The sequence below is a fragment of the Strigops habroptila genome, chromosome 9, assembly GCF_004027225.2.
Source record: "Strigops habroptila isolate Jane chromosome 9, bStrHab1.2.pri, whole genome shotgun sequence".
Lineage (NCBI taxonomy): Eukaryota > Metazoa > Chordata > Aves > Psittaciformes > Psittacidae > Strigops > Strigops habroptila.
This window is the reverse complement of record NC_044285.2, coordinates 10,640,895-10,668,175: the sequence shown is the minus strand read 5'-3', so window position 1 is coordinate 10,668,175 and position 27,281 is coordinate 10,640,895. Positions and strand designations below refer to the sequence as shown.

At 43.9% G+C, this 27,281-nt stretch overlaps 1 protein-coding gene across 1 annotated transcript in view; it reads left to right on the top strand.

The window, feature by feature from the left end:
* The first annotated feature begins 9,720 nt into the window (after window positions 1-9,720).
* Window positions 9,721-27,281, top strand: part of PDE8A (phosphodiesterase 8A) — a 149,350-nt gene continuing 131,789 nt past the window's right edge. The window contains exon 1 of the mRNA XM_030496727.1: window positions 9,721-9,744. The gene's annotated coding sequence lies outside the window, so the exon portion shown is untranslated. The remainder of the gene's footprint in view (window positions 9,745-27,281) is intronic.

Sequence of the window (27,281 nt, the reverse complement as noted above, 5' to 3'; positions counted from 1 at the left end):
AATGTTTTCCCCAGTAACCCATTCAAGAGGGAGTGATGGAGAGACAGCAAAATCTTTAGAGGAAAGATGAAGGGAACATGGTACATAGTATTGTTATGGTGGATAACATCACATAATATTAATACATATAATCTTCTGAGTTAATTTTATTCTTGCAGAGAGAGAGGTCAGCCCATGTTACAGTTGGTTTTGGTAGACAAGACCTTGGAAATAGGAACCTACAGTGGGAAATGGAAGGGCTAGGGTTCTGCTTTGATACCTAATTAAAAGCAATTTTTTGAGGCCAAATTACATGTAGGCAAGAGGATACTATTAGCCAGAGGAAGCAGGCATGATGGTGTTTGACCACCTCTGTTCCAGGCTGCAGTTTATATGTAAATAAAGCAAAAAGGTGGGTTGGACTTGAATTCTCCCTAATTTGTTTTTCAGAGGGCTGAGAAGGCCCTAAATGCTTTGCTGGGCAAAAGGTCAGCTTCAGCTTTCAAAATAGACAGCACTGTCAAAGGAAGCAGCAGGAACACAGAGCTGACTGGGAGGCCTAAAGTACTGCATCAGTTAGAGCCTTAAGGAGAAGTGATAAATCTGTTGCCTGCTCTACAGAAAGCATTTCAGGGTGGGGTCAGCTCAACTGCAGGGGATTAGTAACCACTCCATGAGCAGGGTCCCTGGGGAGCTGGGACTTTGCTTCCATTTTGCTCCTGAAACTCAGCTGTGGCAAGGTCACTGTTTATGAGAAGGCAGTTGTTTGTATAGATGCCTGTAATAAAGTTCTTTATGTCTGTTTTTCAGATAAGACACAATTTTTAAAGTACCAGCACCAAGCCAGAGAGGATGTGGAAAGAAGGTAAAAGTCTTTGAGGCAGGGATAGCCTCCTGCTGTAGTTCATGGTTGGGAACATCAAGTGCAGATATGATATGAAGGTGGAGGAAAGGCTTGCCCTACTTAGTGGGCAGAATGGAAAGAATGGTTTTCTCCAGTCAGTTGCTTCAGGCTGTGTCTGTGCTAGCAGAAAATGGTTGTTTCTTGTTTCAGTATGTCATGAATGTTTCTGCTCATAAAATACTCTTTTGTCTCTGTTTCTTGGCATCCATATGATTAATAACCCAAACTGCAATGCTTGGTGAACAGTCCTGCAACTGCTATGTTAATCTTAAAAAGGCTGATGTCTGCATGCCTCCATATAAAATTAGTCTTGGGTTTAGATCAAAAATTAGGCCCACTGTGGATAACTTTTTCTCTGATTTTATACAGTGCTGATGGAAGTTAGATTGTTGAATCCACAGATATTTCTGCTAGTCAAAGATGTTGCTAGAGTTTAATCCCTTATTCCAGCCTCCCAGACTGGCTGAGGCTCTTTATTCCTGCTAGGGAGAGAACCCAGCATTTAGCTGTGCTGAAACTGCCAGGATACCCCTCAGCCTCTGGCATTTATCACTTCCCAAGAGGGTCTGCTTCTGCTTTCCTTCTGCTAGAGCGTTCTTTGAGCTTAATTAAGCAGGCAGGAAATAGCTTTATGATAATGAAAGATGTCCCAAGTTAGTGGTTCATTCATTAGTTTGTAGCAAACTGTCAAAATTTATGAGTTAATGAAGCCAGATGTATGAATGGTTTAGTGCGAGGTGTCCCTGCCCGTGGCAGGGGGGTTGGAACTAGATGATCTTAAGGTCCTTTCCAACCCTTGCTATTCTATGATTTTATGAATGAGAAACAGAACCTTCCAAACAATTTCTTACTACTGTGTGATTTTCATAAACTTGATAGTATGATTAATTGGGCAGCTCCACAAAAAATTGATTAGCAAATGCAATACATCTTCTATAACAGCTTACATAATCTCCCTGCTCCCTCTGTGTCTTGAAGGACAAGAATGAGGGAGAAGCTGTTTGGTTGAGACCCAGAGAGGATAACATTAAGGTGATTCCAGCTGGCAGGGATAAGCAGGAGGAGGAACTGACAGAGAGTAAGGTAACTCCCTCACATATGTTGATTTATCTGTTATCTACATGGATGATTGTTAAGGGACCTGATAGAGTTACCTGTGCTTCTTCAGGTTCCCATGTAGAAAAAAGTGTAGAAATACTATTTCGTGTTTCTGTGTTGGCATCTCTTTGGTGGTGTTTCCTGATGTGTAATATACCTGTCCTACTTTGGGGAGTTTTGTATCTTTGCCTTATCTGTTTGGGATATGAGATGCTGAAGTGACAAACCCAGTGTGACTATAGCTTAGCCTTGCCACAGTTTAAGATACTCGAAGAAAGGCAGATTCTGAGAACTGCATGAGAGGCAGGCAGAATTATTAGAGCTGAATAATAAAAGATAGGTCTGCACTTAAAGATAGACAAAAGTGCCTTATGGGACTTAGATGCACACACATCTTAGCAGTATAGTGGACATGATGATCTCTTGTCCTACCCCTTCTACATCTCTGGCCATAAGATCTGACAGCTGGATCTGAGCACAGATGCAGAACGTCACCATTGCCTGGTACTTCTTTCTGTCTGGTTTAGTAGGATCTCAGATCTGTGCTTCCCAGGCACCAAGGATAACACAGAGCAGTGCGAGGGAAATGAAGGCAGAGTTGTGGAAGGCTTTGGATGGGTGTGTCTGTGTATAGTACTTGAGGCAACTGAATTCCTCCTTGGCTTTCCCTACAGCTGCAGGCAGTGAGGTGGAGGAAGGGTGGTCATTGTGGCTTGGCTGCCCTGCAGCTGCTCCATGACTTAAGGAGAGCAACAAGTGGGGTTTTTTTTTTAAAGTCATACGTAACCTTTCCCTTCTAAATTATGGTATCTCATCCACCCTGAGACACGCTCAGTCTTGCCTCTATCTTTTTGGTTTATGTTCGCCACTGTATCACATAAATTTTTAACTCGTTTATGGACTTGGATTTATGCACCTATTTTATTGTGACTGTGTGCTGCTTTTGGCTGGGATAAAGTTAATTTTCTTCATAGTAGCTGGTATGGGTCTGTGTTTTGGGTTTGTGCTGGAAACAGTGTTGATGACATAAAGGATGTTTTGTAGTGCTGAGCAGTGCTTACACAGCATCAAGGCCTTTTCTACTTCTCACACAACCTCACTAGCAACAAGCTGGGGGTGCACAAGAAGCTGGGAGGGGACACAGCCGGGACAGCTCACCCCTACTGACCAAAGGGATATTCTACACCATATGATTGCAGCAGCACTAGAGGGTGCTGATGTAATGCCAGTAGCTTTCCTCCAGTCTACCCTAAGGGATGTTTTAGAACAATTTTTGTTTATTCATCTTGTTCCTGTTGATGTTTTGATCAAAGTCAGTGAAAACACCTCAAAATGTTTTTCACATGTAGGTATCATTTGTTTGGTCGCACATAAAGTGCTGTTTCTCAGCATCGAAAAGCATGTATCTATATATGTGAAAGCAATTGCTGTGGAGTGCAAGGACACAGTTGGACATTTGCTTAAGGGCTTGCTGTATTGTTTAGGCTTGCATAGGCTGCCAGAAATTGCATTAGGGCCAAACGAGGATTGATCTCTGCCTTTTGAAACCTCCCTCACATGGGCTGAGCACCACAAAAAATGTGTGGACGTAGCCATTAATTTTAAAACTATGGCTCAAAAGCCATACATCGATAGGGTCATTCCCCATTATTTTAGATCCCTCCTTGGGGTTCAGTTCTGCCTCCCTCTCTACAGGAATGTATGTAGAAATGTTGGTATTTCATTGAGCTGCAATACGGGTGAGATTTCTGTGGGTGATGTGGTTTATCTCAGCAGTTCCTGTTCCCTCAGGTTACCATTCATAACATTTCCTTCTGTTAAGGAAAATATATTGCTTGAAATGCACAATGTATAGAAATATACAATGTATTTGGTAGAAACAGTAGTTAACACGGTCTGGAAGCTATTCACATTAGCCTTAAGAAATTCCAAGTCATTAGGACAGAATAGAATTTAAATTTATTTCTACAGAAGCAGCAATTGCCTGTGAATTGCACATTATTTCTTCTGCAAATTGAAATCTTGTCTTCATAGTACATCAGCGATGTGCTTTTAAGCAGCAAATTTAAATTCAGACACAATCTATCCTCTACTCTTTTCTCTATATTACTTCTGAGTCAGCAAGGCACTGAAATAACTGTGAGGTGACCTGCTTGATGTTTATAGGGATGCTGGGTAGGGTTTGGCCTAGCTTAGCTGTAATACTGAACTGTGTTCAGTGACCCAGGTTGTGTTACACAGCTCATGTAAAAATTATACCAGAACTGTTAGTTTTTTCTGCAGTTGACTGGTGAGCAATAAGATCACTACTGAGTGTGTGACATCCATGGAGAATAGGAAGTAATAATATTTTCTTTTCTTTAATATTTTAAAAAGAACCATTACTTAATACTTTGTGATGTCAGTATTTATCTAATACTTAATGCATGCAAGTATTTGGTTTACCACAGGCTTTCCTCCCATGGGGGGAAAAATGGTCATTGCTTCCTGCAGGATGGTAGTGGCAACAGTAACTTTTTCTGGGTGTGTGGGTTTGCTGTTCCCAAGTGTCATCGATTTTGAAGACTGAGGAATTGTACAAACCCACCCTTCCTTTCTGGGCAAGAAAGCATGAATTAAATTGCTTTGATCTTGGGGTGGGCTGGACTTTTCTTGGGATGGCTGACATCAGGAGCTGGCATCTAACGTTGCAAGGTGTTTGTGGTGCCATAGGGAGTTCCTGAAAAGAAGGGTGAAATGGGGGTGGCTGTCTTGGCCTGTAACAAGGCAAGGAGAAACCTCATTCTTCTGCAAAGCAGGACCTGCTAAGAGTCTCCTGCAGCACCTTGTTCAATGTATGTGATGTAGCTTTGTTTTGAGGGGATAGGTCTCTCCAGCTCCTTTACCCCAACCCTATTTACAAATCCCCATTCCTTGGGAGAACTCAAGGGCTGTCAGAAGGATAGTAAATATAGTCATGAAAGGAGGAAAAAAAATGAATTGCAGAGGCTGAGTTATTTGGCCATGGTGAAAGAGGAAATCAGACAAGACATGGAGATAAATAATCTGTTTTCTATGTGTGTGGCTTGTACTTCAACTATATTGCCGTTCTCTTTTCTATATATCCAGTAATGTGTGGTAAATGGGACACAGGCCAAGATGGGAAGAGGATTGCAGTGGTTGTCCTTATCAATTGTTAGGCAGTGATTTCACAATTGCAGCTCATTTTCTTCATTGTGAAGCTAAGAGACGGGCCGTACTGCGTCAGGACTGTCTGCAAACACCAGCATATCCAGATTCTGCCCCCTCTTTTGCTACAAGATAATCACAGTATGATGCAAAATGAGATTTCTTTGCTAAACAAGAGGAGATTTATAATGGCCAAACACTCAAGGTATGCCTAGCAAATACCAAACCGTAAACCCCTTGCAGTGATCTTCAGGATGCAGTCATTTTTGTGATAACTTGTGAGTTCAGCTCACAGGCCTTTCCTAACTGGAACAAACAGGTTTGTTTCACTATGCTAAGAGGCCATGTTTTCTCACAGCAGCCCTGATCCCTGCCTTGCAGCTTATCTCAGGAAGGAAAAAAATGTAAACCTTTAGTTTAATTTGACTAATAACGTTAAAGTTATTAACCTGTTCTGACACATTTACTTGTGGCAGCAGCTTGTTACCGACAGGCCGGGGCAGGCTCCATAGTGGGCAGCCTTACCAGGGCTTGGGTCAAAGGCCTGTAGGACCTGAGGTCTGAGGTTTATACTTGTGCCAGCTGTGTATTCAGCTGAACATCCAGCTCAGTGAGGTATGAGCAGTGTTGAAGTGTCACTAACAGCCTGGCATTGCCAGGTCTGTGGCAGCTTGGAATAGCCCTCTCTCAGCCTGAAGTCAAATGTACCATTTCTGTAGCGCTGGCAGCTTCCCTCTGGTGTGCCTTCTCGTGTGGGTCTGCTTGATGGCATGAGCTCGGCTGGGAGCCTTTTGCTCTGTGGGTTATTTGCAGGACCTCTTATGCCTCCTGGACCACCTGTTTTCATGAACCTGACATCTCTCTCTTGAGTTTACTAGAGGCTGCCCCTATTGCAAGGAAATTGGGCAGAGCCCACAAGTAATACAGTGCAATTTCCTTAGGAAATAAAATGAGAAATATAGTTTTTAGCTTTCCCTGCTGGTCCAGAAGAAATACCAGTCATTTCAGGCATGTTCGTGATGCTTTTTACTTGCCTCTGCGTTAGAAATGCAAAGAGTTCTTCTGTCTCTTGCCCCTTCCATTTAACAGCTCCTCTTGCAGAGGAGTGTTGCCGCCTGCTCTCTGAGGGTGAGAGTGCAACTGCACCATGCTGTGGGCTCTCCTGAAATAAAAAAGGAAACTGGTACCCAGCTGCAATTACAGCTCTCACTTCCTGATCTCCACTCCTGGGCTCTACTTCAAAGCCATCTTTAGACTCCTCTGCACTTTCCTTTCCTGGTGGACTTTGACATCAGGACTCAGATGTACAAATGGGCTGAAAAGTTCAGTTTCTGGTTTGGTACTGCGGCAAGATCCTCCAGCCACAAGTCACCTTCTGACGTGGGGAAGAGCAGTCACCCTTGTTTTACAGGGGAAAACCACTGAGCTGCAGACACAAATGTCTGGCCTGTCATTGCCCAAGCAGTTAGTGACTCATCCATAGGGAGAGTCCTGATTTCCTAAATTAGTCTGGAGTAAACCAAGCTGTGGGCTATCCTTCCTGTGATCTGACACAACTTGGAACAGATGTCTGGTTTATGCTAAAGGTTGAAGCTGAAAACCTTGTGAGTTTGCTTCTCCAAAGCAGCCATAGGAAAGTTTATCTTATGTTATGCTGTGTATGGGGAAAGTGTTTCCTTTGATTGATCTGCTTTAAATTAGGAAATGGCCAATTCAAAACCAAAAAACCATGTGAAAATTCGTGCCACAGAATGTCATCAAAGCAGAAGACGTAGCACGGACACCTACGTGGATAATGAGATACAGCACTTTTCCTTGTTATTTAGTGTAAGCAAACTTCAGAAGGCTAGTTTTGCCTACTCTGGGACATAGCTAATATATCACTAAATGGGTGACCTGTAAAGAGAAACCAGAGAAAAAAACAAAATGCAAAGCAATTTGATATTTTGGGCAGGCCCCTTGCCTGCGCTCTTTAAAATTCAGCAGGCAATTAGTGATCAGAGATTTTTGCCCAAGAGAGTAAAATGAATCATGGAAATCAGTCCTTGAAGCTGCTACAATAAACAACCCTTGCGAATGATTGGGGCAAAGATTGGTATAGTTCCCCCCACCCTGTTCCCTGTCTCATACCCTGCCCTAGCTGGGCGGCCAAAGGGGCACCGGGGAGTTTCCCTGCAGCACTGTGAGGGCTGCAATAGGCAGCCAGGATCAGTTCTGGAGAGGCTCTCGGGTTCTGCACTGTGGAAGCTCTTTGGCTCTCAGAAAATGACCTGGGTGTATGAAATCACAGAAAGTAAGATTTAAACTTGGTGAATATTTGTAGCAGCAGTCTGTGTGTAGCAGAATCTTCCAGCTGGGAAGGGAGTACCTTGGCTGGTTATCTGCTGCTTAGATAGTGAGTTCATGAGAGAGCCTCAAGTTATTTCGAACTTGCTCCGCTACGCTGCCTCAGTGGAGTAAGTGTGTGCCCAGGGCCTGGAAGGCTGTAGGCTTGTGGGTTGGCCACTGGGAGAAGGCTGGGATAGTGTTACACGAGTGCCCACACCCTGCGGGGATAAATCAACTTCGCTTTTCCTTGCTTGTGTGGGCAAATGGTAGAAGGAGTCTATGTGTCAGTCGACAGAGATGCAAGTTTGATGAAGATATTGACTATCACCAGTGCACAGCCACCTGTTCTTGTGCTGAGTATTGCTAGTCTCGCAGCTCACGTGGGGAAACTGAGGCACAGAGCTTTTGATTCACCTCTCAAAATCACTGAATCAATGGCAAAGACAGATTAGGTTGCTGGTTTCCAAATCTGCACTCTTATGCTTTGCTGCCTCTCCATAAAGAGACATCTTTGCCTTTATACTTTGTGCCTATTTGTTTGTAATTTGACTTCACTTCTTTGAAATAAATACATAATCAACAATGCATACACCTGGCTCAGAGTTAGACATACCCTGCTCGCAGTGTTTGCAGGCCTGGAACTATTCATGTCATAGTCTAGACAGATGCTTCTAGTCACCAATGAGTTTGTAAAATGTAATCTCAAACTCCTCGAAGACCAATTTTAATTAAACTGCTGAGAAATATCTCATGAAAGTCAATTTGATTAACGAAAAGATCAGTATATAATTAAGCATGTGAGCTGGAGCAAATCACTTACACACTTTGTGCTTCAGGAGCAGGAAGAGGTCTACAAATCAGATCCCTCTACTGCTGTTTTGTAACAATGCTGCCAATATGAACTCTTGAGTAAAGTATTTTATATTTTGACAGAATTAACTTTAATCTTTCTGCATAGTTGCCACAAAAAAAAAAAAGTTCAGGCCAGGCAGCTGCACTGGAAATGAAGCCACGTGTGTCTTTAAATAGATGCCAGAGATCGCAGTCAGTTTCGAAACTTTCAGGCAGCAGCTATCTGCAACGGCACTGCCTGATATGCAGTGTAAACAGACGATTGATCTTTTGTTACCTGCTTTTATTTATATTTATCGTAACCTCTCTCTATAACACGTATGGTATGTTTGAAGAGAAATGTCATGTACTAAATTGAGCATATTCCTTTAGGTACGTGATTGCTCCACACCCTGAGAAAAACAATCTGTTTGCTTAAGAAAGCTCCCTTAGGCAGCCTGACGGTATAGCCTGATTTTTACTGACTCTGGCAGGGAACTGAGGGCTATTTTGTAAAGTCATCTCTATTTTATGTAGGCTTTTGAGAGTGAAACTTTTTTTAAGCTGAACATGTGACAGATGGAAATCTTGCTGGCCCTGGATGGCAGCTCATGGTCTGTGCTGCAAGGGACACTGCTGGGGTTACCCACCCAGCCTGCTGGGGCACTCGGGTCCATTCATTCTCAGGCAGACACGCTTAGGGGTTTGACCCTAACGGGATTTGCAAACAGAGCTTTGTGGGTTTGTGTGTGGCCCATGCCACGCCTTGCTGAGAGCTTTGCATCGATCAAAATGAAGGTATTGCAGCTCAGAACAATCCGCCCCCTGCCATCCTTTCAGGGTTTCTTTCATCTAGTAAAAATATTTATTTACCCAAGCAAGAAGTTGAATGTAAGTTGGCTTTATTACTGTAGTGACGTGGAATGGTTGGTTGCTGGGTGACCTTGCTTCTGATTTTATGGTCTAGGCCAGCTCTCCCAGCAGAGAGGTGTGGCCACGTATTGCACTCTGTTGTCAGGCTTCTCCTGAGATGATCAGAGGTTCAGTGTCAGTTCTGCTATAGTCCTGGGAAGCCGTAAACGTTTGCCATTTGTATGCGAAGACCTGGGTCTGCAAGGAAGGTCTGGGAGAGATAGATGCCTGACAAGAGGACCTATCAAGGCTTAGAACAAAGGCCAAGCTCTGTGAAATCCAGCGAGGAACTGGGATCTCTGTCCTTGGATTAGACCAGTGATCATAAAAGTGACGTGTGGCTTACTGCAGGGCTTTTGCAAACTGGGATACTAGAGCCTGCATGGTTTGGTTTGGTTTTGCCCAGAGGGTGATTTAATGTTTTTCAGTGGAAACCAAAGTTTTGCAACTAATCAGACATGGAAGAAAATGAAGGCGCGGATATTTTGGAAACCAGCCCTGTCTCTAATGGTCCTTGGTACAAGGTGAGGACTTACCCCCCCACCCCTCTCCAATCATAAAAAAATATTATCTCTTTCTGCTGTTTACAAGTGACTTCAGTAAACCATTGCCCTTGGACCAGACTGAACACAACCTTTGCATCAGCCTTTGTAAACAACTTGAGAAATTCCTTAGAGCAAGGTTGTGCTAAACATTAGAAATAGAAATGAAATGGTAATGTGTGTGGTTAAGTGACTGTCGCCCGCCTTGCTGGAAGTTTCAAATATCTGAGTAAGTACAGGTTTCTGTGCTGTGGAAACTACCAAAATAGTTTTCTTAGGTGCTTCGAAAATCCAGAAGCTTCTTGTAATTTTAGCAAAGCCACTGCTTTAAGATTTGCAGGGCAATTGTGTTTAGTAAAACCACAGCAAGCCTGCAGTAAGATAAGCATTAATTTGGGCAAACAAATTGACCATTTAACTGCATGGAACTCAATGTCCAGCAGCAAACTCCTCATACTCTCCCAGAGCTCGCTTGAGAGTATTTAACCTTCCTAATGGGTCAGCTCTGCTGCTTGTGAAATCCCGGACAGTGAGGTTCTGAGATTGTTTTCTGTTTGCTTGTGTTTGTAATTTGATCTCGTGTAACAACATTGTCCTCAGCTCACATATAACCACAGGGGTAGCTCTGACATCCTGTCTGAAAAAAACCTTGTTGTTTCCTGTGCTTGAAATTTGAAAGATTTCCAATTTGGACAGGTTAGCATGTTTATATTCATCTCATCCTGTTACATGAAATTAAATGATTAGTATTCTGGGAGCTGGGCATTCTACCTCCATTTTGATTTCCCTGAAAATACTGGGGTGTTTCGTCTTCACAAATTTTGGAGGGGACTGGTGGAAGTTTTGCTATTGCCTGTGCTGAGGCCAGGATTTCAGTCCAGACATTCATGCTTTGGAGGAAGAGTCTCTGGGAGATCATGTCAGGAATGTGCCAGTTTAGATTCTAGCTCAGAATTGCCTTTTCTTGATAGGAGTTACTGGCAGAGTAACAGTAATTAAGGCAGAGAATTTGGGAAACTGGCAATTTGCAAAATATCCGTTTGTTGTTTGTTAAAAATATTCTCAGTGAATATAGAAGCATGTGTCTCTAACGAAAATATGTTTGGTTTCAAGAGCTGGTCAAGCGAAAGCAGCATAATCACCTTGTCCTGTTGGAACATCTGCTCGGCATTGATTGCTTGGTGCATCTCCCATGGTACTGCCCAGACAGTGGCCTCATTAGTGCTTAGGGTCCTGCACTGGAGTATCTCCAACAAAAATATGCATTGCTGTTGCTGTTTGCTATTTTCATTTTCTTGTTTACAAAGCTGGCTATCCAGTTAAGAGGCAGAAGCAAGCAACACTCACCAAAAAAAAAAGGGATGAAACAATGAGAGCAGTTTGTAAACACTGAGGCTGAAAATTATTCACCCCAAATATTTGGCAAGTGGGCAACAATAATAAAAAATGTTCACAGAACTCCAGAGCAGTTTGCAATCAAAACGTCTGTGTTTTCATAGTATATATTATTGAGCTCAGATCCTGATTGCTGTGGAGGTGGAGAGTTAGAAAGTGTTTTCTGGCAGTAGCATGCAGCTGTGCCCCTTGCTCACTCACACTTCTCCACATCTGCAAGCGTGCCTTGTTTCAAGGATATTGGCACTTTTTTAGACACTGAGATTTGAGTTCCTGGAGGCCTGGGCAGGACACATGGTTGTGGCAGGAGAGAATATATTGAATAATAATATGCACTTTCTCATGGCCTAAAAGTTCACAGACTAGGTGACGTTTTACATACTACTGTTGCATGGCTTATAGAATATGATTTTTCTTCTGTAAACCTGGAATTTTCTAGTTTTTCCTTTAAAAATGGAAAAAACTGTTTTTGTTTCCCCTGGGAAAAACTCAAGAGATTTTTTCCAACCATGTTGGAGTTACATTGTTTGTGGTCTGACACATTTTTCTTCAGCGTGATAGCACATTTTTCTCAATAAATGTTGAGAAATAATATCAAGAATAGCTCATTAACCAGCTACTTCAGCAACTGCCTTTGCCTTTTTTTCAAGTGCAAATTTGTGTTTGCAAATAGCTTTTTCTGCATCTTATTGTGGGTACAACTAATGAGTGGGTACTCATTAGAGCCTCTTTTGTCAGCATCCCAAATGTGGCGATGGAAGATCCAGCTACAGATACTTGCGTTTGTGTTCCCTATCTTAGTGTTTAGTTTAAGAGGGTTCAGTCTTCTTTCAAGATGCAGGTGAAAGTGTGTTGATGTTCTTTCATGTTTATTATTAAATCACAAAATATTGTCATTTTGTGTGACCAGGCTGTGACTCGGCGCAGGGACGCGCAGGCTGGCCGGCACCAGTGCCAGCAGGGCCTTGCTTTCATAGAGTTTTAAATGCACTTGTATGTTTTTAAATAAAAAGAAGCTGGTTAGTTATTAACTTGCAGAAATATCTGATTTTAGAGAACAGAAGATTACAAAACAAACTGGATTTTCACCAGCTCCTGAAGGGCAAACAGTACACTGCATCTGGGGGGGGTGGGAGGGGAAGAGAATGTGCTCCTTGCGTTTCCCTGCAGCATGTTTGTGTGGAAGCTTTTGCACTCTCACAGCACTTGATGTAAATGTTCATTAGCACTCCAGGGGAAATGTGTTAACAAACGTACCTTTGACACAGGTCCACAGCTAAGCTCTGCTCTGGAGCTGCAGGCTGGAAAGATTAGCTGGCAAAGTAGCTTGTGCCGCTTTTGAGGAAACTTCAGACATGAGTTCAGCCAGCTTGCTGAACGCTTCGATGCTGTTGCAGCTTGGGCTGTTCTTGCTGCTGTACAGAGGAGTGCCAGGTAAAATGTGAGCACTTGTAAGAAATAAGAGCAAACTCCTAGAAAAGGGGTACTTCTAGTCATTAACAGGCTGCAAATAAGTCTGCCTGCGCTATGCCTTTCATGTGATGAGGGAAGAACATTTTGACTTAGCACAGGTTTTGTGGCAGAACTGATTCCTCCTCCTCCCCCAGCGCTGATCTTGATTAGCAATAACTATGGGTGGTAAAGTCATTACTGTAAGCTGTTAGAGTAGAAAGGTAACAGTAATGCATTCATAAACACATTTACCTCATCACTGCACTTCTTTCCTTTTCCATAAACAGCAGGTCAGAGATTCAGAAATGGAAATCATTTGGCGGGTGGGATTTTTCAGCAGTGTTTAGACCTGCCTTAACTGAGGTTAACATATAGATACTGTGGTGGTCTCTGGCCCCATTAATTCCTGAACCTGCCATAACTTCTGTGAAATTAAATGCAGAGCCATTTTTCAAGATTTGGCTTGTTCAGCTGTTCATTGCTGTGCAGTATCAAATCCTGACTTCTCCCTGGTGAGGAATAGCTCATATTTAATATGCTTACAGTGAGGAGAGTCCAAGGTTACTAACAGCTCTCTGGAAATGAGGTCGGCAGTTTCAGCCCAGCCCTCATGAGCCTGCTCTGGGGTTTGTACTAGTGATGGCAAACCCTGTTGGAGGAGAGGGCCTGCGTCTCTAAGAGTGAAAAGCAGCGCTGCTGTTGGGAGTCCTCCCCTTCCCTGGGGCGGGATGTCGTGTGAAGGATGCTGGTGTTACAACATGGCTCTTAATCAGCTGATCTGACGCTGGCGCCCCTCTCATGTCACCCTCAGTTGGTATTTGCAAGACGCCTATCTTTTTCCTCTGTGTAAAATGATTTGTTTCTGGCTTTTATGATCCTGTGAGGAGTTTCAAACCTGTGAGCTGACTGTTGCTGGTGAGGGGCAATCAGCCCCATTTCAAAGCTGACTTTGAGGTTTTCAGAGACTTCAGCAAGGAGGAGGAGGGTGGGCAGAGCATGGACTAGCACATGCATGGGTGGTGGGTGGCCCATAGGGCATGGTGCAGGCCCCCCTGGCCAAGCCTGACCTCTAAGGCAGCCATGGAGCAGCACCACTGCTTTCTGCTCACTGCATCTCCAGGTACAGGTGTGAACCAGGCTGCACAGAGTGTACTCGGGCTGCCTGTCTCACTGTGCCTTCAGCTTGTGGGTCAGCTGCGGTCGGGAACAGCCGTGTCTGGCAGAAGGAGTTCATGTGAGCGCTCTTATTTTGTAGTACAGGTGAAAGAAACACCAATCTTCTCTGCAGTGGGAGATCTCCTCGCTTTGAATCGCTGCTAGATAAATGTGGCCTGGGTAAAATATGTCCAAAACTACTAGCTGGAAACCCTCTGGCGCAGTACTGTACAGGGACGCTGCTGCTCAGGAGAGTTACTGTGTTTCAGACTGCTCCCCTCCTTGCCTCTGCAGGGAGCCCCATCTGAGCAAACAGCCCCCTAGAGTCTGTAGAGCTGCCCAAACCCACCGTGTGGTACTGAGTGGGGCTGGGGAATCTGCAAAGGCACCCACCACCCCATAGCACACAGGTGTCCGAGCCTGCCTGGCAGTATGTGCTGCTCCATTGGCCCCCTTAGCCCTGATGTGTGCATGACTGGATTTTGGCCTCATCCTGTCGGCCTGGGAAGTGGTGGCAGAGGTCACACCTAAGCTACGTTGGTTGGTGTTGTGGATGTGTTAAGTCACTTTATTAAGAGCGATGGGCTGGGTTGCAGTCTGGCTCTGCTCCTGCTGTGAAAAATTCGATGTGGTGGGTGCTGGGTTTGGCTGCCTGCGTGTGCTGGTACCCAGCATGCTGCCTCTGACACAAGTTTTTCTTAAGGCACCAGGGCCTAAGATCCCTGCTGAGGCCCAATTCTGCTTAAAGTCAAGTGTTTTCACCCAGGGAAGGTGTGCAGTGGGGCTGTGCTGGGGAGCAGTGAAGTCCCAGCAGAGAGACATCTCCTTCTCTTGTGGGCTGTGACAGGAGGGGTCTCTGCCTCTCATCAACCTGCCTCTGGCCCTGGGATGCGATGGCACGTGGCACCTCCAAAGTCAGGCTGGGGGGAGGTCATAGCCAAGCAGACTGCCTGCTTCCGTGCCCCATAGCGGTGACCAGAGAGAGAAGTAATTTTTATTAAACCAGGTCTGCAATCCCTGACTGCAATTAGTCTTCTCAGCTGTTATCTATATTCATAAATTCTTGTCTGCCAGATTTTAGATAGCCAAAAAAACCCACCAGACCAGCCAGCAATTGTTCACAATCCTGTATAAATTGAATCTTTAAGGACAACAGTTCCATCCACAGGGTTACTGTGTATGTGGCTGGCTTTGGTTTTGGCTCTTTCTGTAAGTAATCTGACTCCTCAGCACCCAGCCCAGGGTTAAAATTCAGCTCAAGAGAAGTACAAAACACCCTCAGGTTTTGATAACTTGTTTGCTGTCTAACTTGGCAATAATCTGGTTCTCACGTTCAAATAAACTGATCACCCAGCAGGAACTGGACTTCTGCCTTGTTGAATGATGAATGTTGCTTTAGTTGCTTAAAAGAAAAACATACAAGAAACGCAGAATTCTTGTTCACCCAACAACTGAAAGAAACATCACAACATTCCCTAAATCAACAGATGGCAATTCTCAAAACAAAATCTGAACAGCCGCCAGAAGCTTATAAGGCAGGATGTGATACTATGGCCAAACCGAGACCTTGAATCTTCCCTGCCTAAACCGTGGGGATGAGCTTGGAGCTCTGTCTGGTGACGTTAGCTCGTGCCTCAGAAGAGCTGCTTGTGCATGAACCTACCTGCTTTGCAGTCAGGAAATTTAATTATTGCTTCCACAGTAGCCCTCACAGAGTACCCTCTGCGTGAAATATGCATTCATACGTGATACATCCCATATTTTTTTCTGTTTCCGCATACAGAGTTAAGGTTAATGTTCCATACACTTTGGACAAATAGTAGTTGCCATGGGTACCATAGCTTTGAATTTCCCGTCTGCTGAGTGATTAAATTCCCCACCTTAATTTTACTTTATTGGTTTATTTCTGTAACTCCTTATTTCCTTGGTTTTCTCTGCTTGAGAGAGCAAAGCAGGACATTTCACAGGCTACTTGTATCTTCTCAGGCTTTTGCATTTCTCACCCCAGTTTCAGGGAAAATTGAGGGTGGTTTTTCACAAGGTGTATCTCAAGCAGCAGGAAATACACTGTAGTGACACCCAGTATGCCAGAGGCTGTGTAAGCCTTGGGCTCTGCAGCAGATACCCAGGCTTCATAAAGCCTCTGCTACTGCAGACCGCGCAGCCTCGCTGGGCAGCCTGCTCCAACGCTTTTATGGGTTTAGCATTAGTGTTTCTTCCTACCACACCATCTCCGTGCCCTGTGAGCTCACCTTCTCCTGTCCTGTCTGCAGGAGTATGGAGAACAACTTTGTTTGTTATCCTTTGTTACCCTTTGCAGAAGCATAATGCTGATACCAGCTAGAGCAAGCCTGCCTGCTGGGATTCACATGGAGAATCTCAGCAGGAATCTGGTGGGTTTTCAGAGTTTTTATTTCAGGTCCTACAATAACAGAAGGGCTACATTTGTCTGATGGGACTTGTGGGCCTTTGCAGCATGGCTAACTGCTCTCCCAGAGCCTTACAAACTGTCCAGGTGTTTTAGGTTTATTCCATAATCCTAGCCCTCCAGAAAATGGCATAAAATAATATTGAAATGGGAACCGCAAGCTATAAAAACATAGCCCTAGTTGGTAAGTAAAATGAATAAGTAGCTGTTAAATGCAAAATGAAAAGGCGTAAAAGGACAGTGGGAGCTTTTGCTGTTTAATCTGAAGTGTTCTATAAATAAAGCCAGGTTGCTACATATTGACAAAATTGGTCACCCCTAATTTAAAGCAGTGGAAAAAGTGTCCCATAGACCTGACTAATGTGGATAGAAATAGAGAGCAGCTTGGAAAAGCAATGATATAATGCCGGCATTGTGACTGCAGACCCTGCAAGCTGGACGTCAGTACCATCAGCTCAATAGCGCTTTCCTCCAGCAGCCGTGTGTAGTGATTGAGGTCGATTAACTGGCACTGCTTACTTTGAAGTCATGATAATTAAAGCTAGAGTGTCATCTGCATTGTAATTAACATGCTCCTCTGCACCTAATTCATTTTGACAGTATAGATTAATGATGGTAAATGACCAACAAAGATTTGTCATGAGATGATTTTTCATTCTACAGGCTGCCTCAGACAATTACAGGAAGTGATTGTTAAGTTTAGGCTATTGTCCTGGTGTAATTGTGCATGTTCATTCTTAGTTTTGTTTTGCAGTAAAACCCATCCAAGGGCTTCATAAAGACTCAGTTATGGTCCCTAAGAGGCTGAACCACACATAAATGGGGCAGAGGGATGCATGGGTTGGTGATACTGAAAAATCACAGTAGTATCCCAGTGCTTGTAGTCAGTGCTGATATCAGTGGGTGCTGGGAGTGATCAGTATTTGTGCAAACCGGATGCTTTTGCAAATGTATTTCTGTTGGGAGATTGGGCGTGGGGTCAGCTGTGCAGTGAGGTGCTTATCTGGGACTGGTCAGCATTTTTGGTAACAGTACTGTTCCTCCGTGTCAGTGCCGGGCTCTTCTCCTGTGGGGTCTTGGGGAGGAAGGACTTTTTTCTGTGAAGCATGCTACAGGGCCACGGTAAATCAGCAGTCCTGTCTGCCAAGAACTGCCGTGCATCTAAGCAATAGCTTCAAGAGCGATCAGTATTTTGAATGACTAAAACACACCATACAAAGGAGATGCCACCTCAAAATGAAGGTACTGAGTTCCCTGTGAGCTTGGAGCCTCAGGGGGTTTCACTAGCCCAGCTTGCAGAATCTTGACTTTCAAGCCAAACTGGTCGTGACTAGGGGACAACACCATGTCAGGCTAAGCAGTAAGTCATGAAAAATGATACAAATTAAGTGAAATTTTCGAAAGCATACACAGCGCTCAGTCCCTGGTTACTACCTGAAAAAAGTTGTTTCATCTTTGCCTTTTCTTACAACAGCTTCCTTGTGTACACAAGGACTTAACCTGGCTTATTTAAACTGCATCATGTATTGCTGCAAGAATACCTGATTAACAAGATGATCAAAGTGTCCTGTTCCACGTGTCAGTCAATAGGAGTTAATACACAGGAGCCTAGTCCAAAAATGTGAGATTATAATGGAGACTTGGCTTGCTTTGTGCTGGAGTGTTGCTGTGTGAGCAAACAAGTGTTAATATGATGAGCTGAGCTCCACTGCTTCCCCTCCCTAAGGCTGGCATTTTTCTCACTCCTTACCTATTGCCCCATTTATACCCATCCCGACCTCCCTCCAAGGTGTGGTGAAGCTCCTTTATGCTTGCAGCAGAGGGCTGAGATGTATTTTTTTATAACAGAGAAGTATTGCACAAATGCACAGCAGAGGTATTTTACCAGCAGCAGGTACCTAAGTGTGACGGGGGTTTGACGTTTTCCTCTGATGCATGCACAAGCCCTGTGCTGAGAATCAGGCTGCAGATCAACTCTCCTAACTTGTAGCAGGTGCTGATCACAGGCCTAACTGCTTATTCCTTGAATAAATAGGGAATACAGAGGATTTGAGTTGACCACGTAGTCAAGTGAAGGCGGTTCTCCATATACCTCTTCTCAGGGCATGCAGCCAGACGTTGGCTTGCTTTCCTTTGTAGATGAAATGGGCCAGAAGGAAACTAGTGATCGTTGCCTCAGAGTTGAATGGGCTAATTCCTACGTGACTACAGTAAGGACCTTTGGCACAATGCACAACAAAACAGCTTCTCTCTAGAGGCACAATAACATGCTGCGATGCCAGGAATGGCTTGTTTTGAGCACTGAAGGCGACTTTGTGGGCTTTGTTGCCACCTCTGCACACTGGCTTTTCTTTTTTGTTCCTGACAGTAGCAAAGGAAAGGTGAGGAGAGTGGGAAGATGGAGTTAAGAGAAAGGAAAAAACCAACGAGGGAAAAAACCAATGAGAAAAAAAACCCCAAAACCAACAAACAAGCCCAAACAAACAAAAAAAAAGGAATTTGGAATTTTGAAATTTACTTTTTTTTTTTTTTTTTATTGACAGGATGGGCATTTTCTTAATAAGAATAATAAAAACCTTAATAATTTTTCCTCAGAAAAAGTTTGCTGTATGGAAACATTTTGGCCAGCTTTATCAGAGATTGAAATACTAAGAGGAGCCAGAGGTTTAGCTCATAACTCCAAGACTCTTAGTATTATAACAGGTAAATTATCCCCTTGGCCCTCCCTGCCTTGGCAAGAGCTGTTTTATAGTGGAGCAGGTGTACTGTGCGTGGCAGGATCACCCCACCAGGGTTCCAGGCACAGTCAGGGGGCTGTGTGTTACCGAATGTGTCTGGGACATAGGTAAGCATGTGGACAGAGAGGACGCCCGGCTGCCACCAAGCCTGCAGGTGCTCAGACACTGCTACCTTCTGCCCCACGATGTCCAAACAGGCTTGGGTCAGTCCCTGGTGGAGGTGATCTGCTGGTGTCACGTACTCCCACACCAGCCCAAGCACAAGGCTGAACTGCAAGTGTTTTTTAGTGTTTATAGGAAAATACTGCTCTGCTTTGCCTGTACAGCCCTGGGGACACTAGCTTGATCCTGGGTGGCTGCTGGTTGTGCAACAGTGCTCCCTGCGCTCCTTCTCTCTGCTCTCTAACCAAATTGTTTCTCTTCAACCAGTAACCACAGGGGATGGGTAAATAGACCCAGGGACACAAGAAAGGTGGGGAAAGAATGAAAGAGCAGAAACACCACTTCCTGCCTCTCCCCTCCCCCAGAACAAAATCTATTGAGAAATAGGTGTATCTGAACTGTCCCTCCTTCCCCAGCCTCAGAGGGATGGTGATGAGGTGGCTTTGGAGGGGAGGAGCATGTGGATGAAAGAGGAAGTCTCTGGGGCACCATGGCCATGGAAACACACAAAGTTGGTATTAGTGTTTGTTATTGCTGGCTGCAGAGATGCCTGCTCTGCACCTTCAGCACTGAAGGGACTGGGGTACGTCTGAAAGAATTTATCATCTTTGCAGTTTTCCCCCTGTAAATAAGAAAACAGGGGTTGGGAGCAGAGCTGGATGAATGGTGAGTGTTTTGGTTTGCTCTCTGAGCTCTCCCCCTCAAATATGAAAAATATAGGTCTAATGAAGCTAAGAGCAGAGGTTTCCTTGGAGATAACTGAGGGGGTTTGGGAGGAAAATTCTTGAATTTTGCAAAATGTTTTTATTCAGACCCAAGCAGAATGCCTGGTGTTGCTTTAGAAGCTGTTTATTTTCGTCCCCTTTCATTTTGGAGCAGAAAAATCAAACCCAAACCATTTCATTTAGAACATACCAAAGCAAAACATTTCACAGAATCATAGAATAGTTGAGGTTGGAAGAGACCTCTGGAGATCATCTAGTCCAACGCCTCTGCTCAGAGCATATTTGAATACGGTATACATTTCTGGTTTGAGTTTTTGTCTGTGTTCACAATAATTTCTCAAATTTGGCTTGAATTTACAAACAGATCTGGACACCCACAAATTGTGTTTTGGGGTCAACTTAATACTTACTGATTTTCTATTTTCTTAGGCTTCTGTTTGGGATATCTATGTCCTCTCTGCCAGGCTGGCAGTGTACACTGTCTTTGGACTCCATATACAAAGTGGTTCCCAGATGTCATGAATTTCACATAACTCCTCTTTTCTTCTTCCGTATAGCTTTATATAGCCACAAGTGTCTGACTTAATATTTGCTTATTACAGAGCACTTCTAACTTGTGACTTCAAATGATGTGGACACTCATGGAAGCAAAACATTAGTACTTGTTACGAAAAGTAGTCATATACTGTCTCATTGGCTTCCTACCTATATCCATACAGAGAATCATAGAATCATTTAGGTTGAAAAAGACCTTTAAGATCATCAAGTTCAACCATAAACCCAACACTGCCAAGTCCACCGCTAAACCGTGTCCCTAGCATCTCAAAATGCTGATCCATGTCTGCCAATGATTTACTAAAGGGACAAAGTAGTATGTGTCTTTTATCCACTAACTTTTCTGTCCAGGTTGAGAAAAACCCAAAACAGAGGGATTGGGACTGAAGGCACATGAAGAGCAGTTGGTGACCCAGAAAAAAGAATGATCAGGATGCCTCAGACTTGGATGTACCCAAAAGTTTACACCAAGCCTAAAAAAAGTTTACATCGGGAAAGTCATTTGTTTGTGCCCACGACAGTGTCACCCATGTGCCCTGTGGGGTTTGACACCTGAATTCCTGCCAGTTGGGGGTGACTGTGCTGTCTGAGCTGCCATTTCGAGAGAGATTTTTAATGGTAATTGGTGTGATCTGGACAGGGGCTGGAGCAATAGAATTGGTTTTTGTCACATCTGTAGTCATGAGGTGCTGTGAGCAGGACTGAGGAACCGTCTTCTATGTCTGAATGCTAAGTGCACTGATGTAAAGCTCATGTAAAGGAAACCCCTATGATTGCGTCCAGTGCAGCATGAAACTTGTCTGCGTTTTGTGAAGTGGAAGGACAATAACGGCTCTGTCAGAAAATGCAACTCAACCCTTCTATTTTTTTTTCTTTCTTCTATCAAGTATTCTGGTTTTCTTTTCTGCCTTTTCTTACTGCAGATCACAAACCCAGGCTAAAACGCAGGGCTTCCTTTGCAAAACTATTCCCTCATGCTTTCAGCTGGAGCAATTTTCCAACACTGACATGAGCTCACAAAATGTTAGTCTGACTCTAAATAAGATTTTCCACAGTTGGCTGAAGATTTTGGCTTAGTTCTAGAATAAACTGTTTCGGAAACCTTTCTGTAGTGGATTCTGGATAACCTGGCACCAAGTAAAGGATGAAAAAGTCATGCATAATTTGCCCTTTCAAAATACTCAAAGCTTTTAAATTTCTCACCCCAGAAATTATCCTTCTTTTCATCAAACATCAGCTGTTTCCAATTGCTTCATTCTATTTTAGTCACCTCTTCACTTTTTTTCCTTCCCATGCATGATCGCCTTTAAATCAACTTGGAGCGATTCGTTTTTCCATTCATCCATTCTGTTGTGCTGGTTTCTTTCCCCATTGGAATGCTGCATGAATGTCATACATTGAAGGAGCAATATCATCTGTGCAGTCCTGCATGCGGGAGTACTTGGGACCAGTTCTGCAGCTTAATACGTGAAAAACACTAAGACAGCTGCCAGTTTCTGCATGTTTTAACTGGTTTACTTTCTGCAGCTCTGAGTAGAAATACTGAGGCCATGGCAGCCCCACACAGCAGCGTGATGCCCAGGTCCGTGGTCTCATGGTGGGCATGCTAGCTCCTGAACTGGTGGGACTAATTCTGCCTCAGCTCAGCACTAAGCTCAAGCAAACTGGTCCTTTCAAGAGTCAGGCAGGCCAAGCCTAGGAGCCAGGCCATGCTGCTCCACCTGTGCTGCTTGTGAGTTATCCCTGCGCCGTTTCAGCGCAGCACCCAGCTGCTGGTGTCAGTGTGCTGGCTAGGTGTAAGCGGTAGCACAGCCTCTGCGCTGTGCCCTCCTGCCTGGTGTGGATGTGACATAAGAAGTAGGTGACGTTACTTTATGTGTAGATGACTGAACCCCTTGTTAAAAGTTCAGTGAGGTGCAGGTGCCAGCCCTTCTTATGTGTCCATGCAAGTCCTGGATCGAGCTTTGGTGAGCAAAGAAGTGTTGCTGCTTCTCAGTCCTGCCAGCTCGGTAGTACCTAAATGCAATCTTGCATTTGCCTTGATTTGTATAGCTGATGAGCACACATGCTGCTCTTCAGTAACCTTGTTTTGTTGCCTTCAAATTAGAATGAAATTTCTCCAACCTTTGATCTCCTGTATAACACACGTGCACCCACCAGATTTCTGATTGATGTGTATGCTATACATGCATTTTACTTTCAGTTGACAAACACAGAAGCTGAAATTATCCAGAAAAAAGTAAATATCAAGGCCAAGCATAGGGAAAGGTTTGTTCTGATTTGGGTTTCTTTGGTTTTTGTGAAGAAAAGAGTATGGTGGAGGCAGATTTGACAAAGTGAATGATCCAGGTTTTCATGGCAATTGCATCCTAGCTCGAGCTGTGTAGTCATGGTTGATCTAAGCTGTGCTGCATGCTGCAAGGGAAGGAGTCGGGTTCAGGCCTGCCAGAAGGCCCCAAGCACTAAACCTCTCTGTCCAGAGTGGGATATGTAAAGCTACATTTCCTCAGGATTGCTGCCAAATGACTAATCTTGGACACCTTTAGGCATTCCAGCATGTCTGGTTAGTGGTTACTCTAGCCATCCTATCATGTTTTTGGGAACCAAATGTCTTGCACGGTAAAGCAAGGTGCATATTGTACAAGGGGATGCCTATAATGGATTTAGGTAGAGTTAGCCAACACACAGTGGCTTTACAGCAAAGATAACCATGTGAAGAGGGAGCTCTGTGTATATATATCCTCAGAGACGCAGGGGAATCAGACCCCTTCTGCTTAGTTTACTTAGGAGTCATGGGCAGGGGGGATAGGAAGGAGGTATTTTTAAACACCAAGTGAATTAATAAGTTCATTAACTTCTGTTTTTATTTCCATGCAAGTAATAACTACCTGTTATGCCCAGAGGTGAGCTGACAGTGCTCTGCAGTAAGCTGCTGGTCAGACAAGCATCACACTACTTACAGTAAAAAAGAGCTTGTTTTCTGCTGAGAGATCTCAAGGTCGTAGACTATTCTATTCCATAACCTTGTTTGTTCCAATTTACTAATGGACTCCCTAAACCTGGACTAACTGGTGATTCCTTCATTGCATGTTTCACAGAGCTGTCTCGGGGCATTCAAGCATCATCTCATAGAATTCTCCTTTTTCCTTAAGGTACAACGTATATTTCAAAAAACCATAATATGTCCAGACACTCATATGGTACAGAGCTCAAATGCTTTCCTTTAGCCAGTACATCTGCCAGAGGCTGCTCCTGGTTCATGTGAATGCTCTTTGGGGTTTTACTGTACTTTTTAATTCAATGACAAATTATATTGGTTTCTAAAGGTTAATCACAAGTGCTCTGCAGAAGAGATGCCCTGTTCAGATAGTATGGCTTCCTTTTAATAGTCATTTTGGATCTAGCTTTGTTCTTATGCTGTGGGATAATGGGCCAGAGGCAGCACCATGCAGGCTGTGTTGATGAGAGTTGAATAGCGCTACAAAATTTTCCTTTTGATCCTGTGTTCTCTTCTAAACAATCCTGACTCCTTTCTCCCCTTATATGGAATCCCTTTGCCTTGTATCTCCTGTTTGGCATCAGTGCTTGATGGGCTGGGTCAGGTCACAGCACTCACGTGTCTGACTGAGACAGCGTGGATATCTGAGGGGATGAGCTGACCTCCACCACAGCTGGTTATGTGAGGAGGGAGCCATGCAGCGGTGAAATGGGGTTCCCAGCCCCAGCTAGCACACAGCATTGTCTTGTCTTTGTAGGTAACACTGAATCTTCTTATACATGTGCTAAATTTTGTGGTTACATGAATGTATTGTCTTTGTTGAGAGTTACAGTCAGTAACCTGTTGTGCTAGTGCAAGGAGCTGTCATCATGTTTTAACATGCTCCCCTAAAATACTAGGTGTTTACACAGAGGAGGCTTAAAAGCTCTTTGTCAAAGTCCATCCATCCTGGCTAGCTAAGCCCAATTTTAAACTCATACAACTCAATACTCAAGAAACACACTTAACGGAGGACTAAATAGCTGCTGTAAGTGGGAAGAATTAAGGGGGGTTGATGGCTGAGAATGTTGTCCACCAGTTCCCTGACTGGCTGGCTGGGATGTGTAAGGGTTGGGGATTGTCCCTGTGAATGCCATGTCCAGGGCAATGCTGTGAGCCATCCCAGGACGTTGGATAGCCATGCTCAGCCCTCCCGACTCCACTCTGCACCAGGAAGGAGAGGCAGGGCTCCAGCTGCATCCGGCCTGTCCGTCTGGCCACAGGAGGCCCTTGAAGTACAGAACAAAATAAATGCCCTCAACCCCTAGCAATTTTCTCCAAAGCAGACCAGCAGGCAGCAGGCGTATGTTCTGTGGCTTGCAGAGGGCATTTGTGAGTGTCCCAAGATGCCTGCATTTTGATGACTATATCCCAAAGACATGTCTCTGGTGTTTTTCTGTGCCCAGAAACAACGTTTGAAAGACATCACATTGAGGACCAAAATCATCTCCAGTGGCTTCAGTGGAGTTGCTTGTGATGCTGGTGCTCATTGTCTGCATACCGACACCCAAGCACTCCAGGTGATCTGGCTGCAGAGAGCCATGAGCAGGCTGGAAGAGAGCATGCCAGCACACCTCTGTGCCCGCTGCGCATCTTGCCAGAAGTGCTGCTCTTCAGGTCCATCTTTAATAGGAATCCAACTGTTATGCAGAAAATGCCAACAGTTCCCTGCTCAAACAAGAATTAGTAAGTCTTTTAAACCAGCAGAGTTAAGAAAACAGATGGAGTTGAGAACTGTTTCCTTGTACAGCTGCGGGGAGGTTCTCTGTGGGTTTCTGAGCTTCCTCAAAAGTGTCATGTTACTCCCCTCTGAGTAAACCCACTGCACATGTCTCCCAATGCACCAGCTCCTCTTTCTGTGTGGTTCCCATTCATAACAAAGCTGGCAGACATTGCTTTCTAGGGGCAAACCTGCTACACTAAGTGCTATCTTGCTTGACTGTTACTGCACTTTCATGATAAATTGACCTTCAGAGATATGCACTCTTAAGCAGGTATCAGAAAGCCGTTGTGATAAAGCCATGTAGATGATCATTAGACAGTTCAACCCTGTGGCTGACACCAAGCAGTTTTTTGCTGGTGCTGACCAAGTCGTGCTAACTCTAGGAGAGGCAGAGCTTTACTGCAGAATTGTAGGTTATGTTAAAAGTACTTCAGAAATATGGAATTTCACTTGGCTAGATTAACTATCTTAAATATATGATTTCCCAGAAACCACAGAAGTTTCAAAAGGTGGACGATGTGTCAAAGGGGGTCAGATTACAGCCTTACTTCCAGGCAATGACAAATACTTCCTAGGTGACTTAGGGCAAGTCGCTCAATTTATGTTTTCTCATCTGTAACTAATTAGGATTATAAATCAACTAATATTTATGATGTGTTCCACTATGTCTGTGATAGAGCCATATAACTTCTGATAAATGAAAGTTTACTTTTATTTGCTGCTCAAGAGATAAAGAAGTTCTAAAAGAAATCCAAGGTTTCTGTAACCTCTTCTGAAGTTCTTTTTTTCATTGAAGCAGTTGACAAAGCTTGGATGTAGTGCATTCTGATGCGCATAATTTAGCTGAACACTTTAAATTCTTTTAATGATATGGCTCCGGTCTGGTTTTGTTTTGCCTTTTTTCCACTGCTGAGCTCCATAATTGTTCCTTTTAGACACAGTCACCTAAGGTCAGGCTGTACCTTGCTAAGGAGACGAACTGCAAACAAGGCTAAGTAAATCACGTGTCTCCAGCCCATTCCTGTTATTAATCCTTCCAGGTTCTGGGCCTAGCACTTGGCAGAACACCAGAAGTAAGCTTTTTATCAGAAGTTCACATTCTCGTAAGGTGAAGGATGAGCTGAGCAATTCCTGCCTTTTTTTAAGAAGGTTATAAAATGGGAGCTACCTCTGATTTATTTCGATAATGCAGGGGCACAACTGTATTTAAAGACCATTGTTTGTGCGCTGTGAATTTAGTTGGATAAAATTCTGTTTCTCTTCCCTAAATGTCTTTTGGAGTACTTTTATTAGTAAATATGCTGTCATTGTAACAAATATGATGCTGGCTTTAAACTGATGAGAAAATGGCCCAAGTATGTGCCATTTACACTGTCACCGGAAGCTGGTCTGGCTAGTTAGGTTTTGTCTGAGATCTACAGAACTACGAAGAATTTTTATTCTCACTTCAGTCTATGCCTAGCAATGTCCCTGCTTAATTTACTTTCTTTTCCTGCTATAATTTTCAGTCTTCATCTCTGCTTCAGTTCTCTGACTGTTAAGTTCATTGCATGGGAGCAAAATCAGAAAATCCTATTGGAAAGGAGAGCAAGGTGGATACACTTTGTCCCCAGAGTCTCCGGGGAGCCCAGGCACTGCCAGCACAACCCTGTGCGAATACAAGGATCTAACACAAAATGCTGTGCTGGGTAAATGTGGGATCAATCTGCCCTAATTAGAGCAGCTCAAACAGCAGCATCAGATAAATGCCTCAGGTGGGAAAGCATAATTGTAATTCTTAATGTGTTGATGTTATCAATACGTCACTGTAATAAGATAATAAAAAAGGTTGTCATGTGGCAAAATGGTGAGAAAAGTTTAAAAAAATAAGATAAAAGTAGAAATCCTAAAAAGGGAGAAAATCAGCAGCCCTCATCAGTATTTAGGTACATGCGGGAAAGTGCTTATAAAATATTTTTGATAAATAGCCTAATTCTTCTGAGGCAGAGGTGAGCAGTTACTCAGCATGCTTTGGTGTTTTCAGGCTTTCCTGAGTCCCTGTGACAGCATGCAAACTATTTTGCTTGGTACCTGAGTGGTGCAGCTCCGCAGCCCAACCAGGTCTTGCTGTAATCAACTGTTGAGTATGAATTAGTGGCATCCACAAAAA